This window comes from Cornus florida, unplaced genomic scaffold (genome assembly GCF_030987335.1).
Source record: "Cornus florida cultivar Cherokee Brave unplaced genomic scaffold, ASM3098733v1 CherokeeBrave_3.0.0_Hap2_Chr02, whole genome shotgun sequence".
In the NCBI taxonomy this organism is placed as follows: Eukaryota; Viridiplantae; Streptophyta; class Magnoliopsida; order Cornales; family Cornaceae; genus Cornus; species Cornus florida.
In genome coordinates this window covers 2,482,281-2,485,192 of record NW_026775572.1, presented here as the reverse complement: position 1 = coordinate 2,485,192, position 2,912 = coordinate 2,482,281, and positions in this window count along the sequence as shown.

The window sequence follows — 2,912 nt, the reverse complement described above, 5'->3', positions numbered from 1 at the left end:
ACTTGTGTGTATGGGTTTTGTTTTAATTTTTTTTTTTTTTTTTCCTAAATCAACTAATCAAGCTCTGTAATTCTTGTTTTGCAAACTAATGAAGCTCTGTAATTAATTTAATTTAATCATCCAAAAAAAAAATATTAATTTCCATTCCAAAATTCTCACTCCAAATTTTTGTTCCAAACATATTTTGTTCCCATTTCAAAACATCACACTACAAAACACTTGTTCTGTTCTAGATTAGAACAGTACAGAACATCACACTACACTTCCCAAACGGGCCTTTAGATACCTTTTACTTTATAAATTTACAATTATCCTTCATTTATATATATATTTACAATACTTACTAGCTCAGTTGTGTCTCTTATGAGTAGAGAGAAAATATATCAAAGGAGCTTTAAAATATATCACGAAAATATCCTTCCGTGTATATATATATATACATATATAATTAGATAAAGGAGGAAGAAGAGAGAGGATGGGAAATTGGGAAGGAACAATGGTGGTGAAGAGCAAGCTATTATGTTAAACTGCCAAAAAAAAAAAAATAATGTAAGTTGTTATGTTAAACGTGATTAAAGATAAAAGTTGATTGACAGTAGCTAGATAATACAAATATATATATATATATATATATATATATATATATAATTTTTTTTCTTTCTTTCTTCTACTTTCATCTCTCTATTTTCTCGATCTTTATTATTATTTTTCTGTAATAAATAACCAGAAAAAGGAAAAGCTTGAAGAATGTAAAAATGGAGGAATTGGGGTGTTGGTCCAGCAAAGTGAGAGAGAGGAGTGGGTAGGTGAGAGTAATTAGTGAGGGCAATTCTGTCCTTTTAAATTGTTGATATTTTGAAATAAAATGTATGAAAAAAATTAGGGATACATTTGTTTTTTCGCACGGTTCTAACGGCGTTAAACGAAAAAGTAAAGTTAGATTTAAGTGATAGTTATTTTCGAATAGTGTTTTAATGTAATATTTGACCAAATTTGAAGGAGTGTCAATGAAATTAATCCATAAATTTATAGTGGATAAGGACTCCAATTATTATTATTATTATTTTAATTCTGTATGGATATAAAAAATATGCGAGGGGATGAAAACATTGAAAAGGAGTGAAATAAGAACCCTCGTGACAGGCTTAATCATTTTTAAAAAGTTAAAATAATTTCCCTTTCCCTGATTGCTCTCCCTCTCCTAATTACCTCATTTATTAATGTTGTTAATTGTTACATTGTTAAAAACTAAATACTATAAGAAGAAATGTTTGGTAAGAAAAGTAGATATGAAGAATTTCACTGTGCATTTCTTGGTTTGGTTTGGTTTACTTTTGGCAATAATAGGACCTAAGCCACATGACTTACATCCTACCATTTGGTTGAAAAAGACACAATTAGTCCCTTCCCAACTTTTCCTTAAAATCTAAGCGGGCATGTGTATGTATATATTTTTTGGGCAAATTAAGAAGAGTGAAATTCAAATACGAATACACTTATTTTGAGAGTTAGGCACGGTATCAGCTAGGCCGAATAATATAGTCTAAACATAAAATACATTAATAAGTAGTTAATGAGTGAAGATGGAATTTTATAAAACAGATGTAATATAAGACTCCCATTAGACATTTTTTTGGACCAGTGAAAAACACTCCATTACACCTTCTCTCTCTTTTTTTTTTACGCTACTAGTAACTTAAAACAAGTTAAGTTTAAGTACGGACAGCAAATTAATATGCTTTCTTGATTTTCACCTTTAACAAGGATAAGTAAAAGTCACTTGAGCCAAGAGTTTTTGTATTGAAAAGTTACATTTAACAATAGTTTTTTATTATTTCAATTGAAAAATTAAAGTATTATTATTATTTTGATAGTATTATCAATTTAACCATCTATTATTGCACTTAAAAAAACAAAGAGAAAAGAGTAAATCATTCCATCCTTGTAGATCCATTATAAATAAATTTGATACAATAAAAAAAATTACTAAAAATATCTTATTAAAAAGTTAAATTTCCCAAAAGAACCATTTTTATTTTTGGGAGGAGAATGTAAAAGAATATAAACATATATAGGGGCAAGATAGCGATTTTATTCGTGAGAAGTCAATTTTGAAAGCAGACTTTACTAGCTTTCACCTTAATGGACTATTTTGACTTGTTTTAAAAGTCCCTTTCATAAATTTGATCAAAACCTATGTTAATATGGAATGACTTGTGGGTTTGGGCCATAAATATGGAACACCATACAAAATTTAACCTTTTGTTAGAAAATAGAACCGAAATCAAATATGACTTGGAAATTGATCCTACTCTCCCGATAACTTGAAAAATCTAAAATCAAGCAAAAGATTAGAACCTCCTAATCTTTATGTTGGCCATGGTCTATTCAGTAATAAATAAATAAAAAAAAATGAAAAATTTGCTAACGCAACAAATATTATTGTTCTATAAATTTTTAGCCTAGTAAAAAATTAGATGGAGAGATTTTTCAAAAAAAAAAAAAAATTAAAAAAAAAAACATAACCGGATTCATCATGAATAAATTTTATACAATGATGTATATAATCAATGATGTATAAAACTATGGAACCTAACTTAAATGTGTGTATCTCAGAACTATAATTAATGATGTATCAACACCACAAACCCTCTCCCACCTACACCAAACGACTCATAATTTATCGGACCGTTGGATCCGGGTACTGCGACTTGTGAATCGTGTGGCTTCTAAGTTGTTATCTATCTAACCCCATCAAGGCATGTACACATACCTACCAAATCATAAAACAACATCCATAAGGATATTTTAGTCAATAACTATTTATTTAAAATCCTGAAATATAGAAGGTAATTTTCATAGCTGGTGAGGGTAGCATAGTAATTGAGAGCGATAAAGAGTGTGTCGTCTAA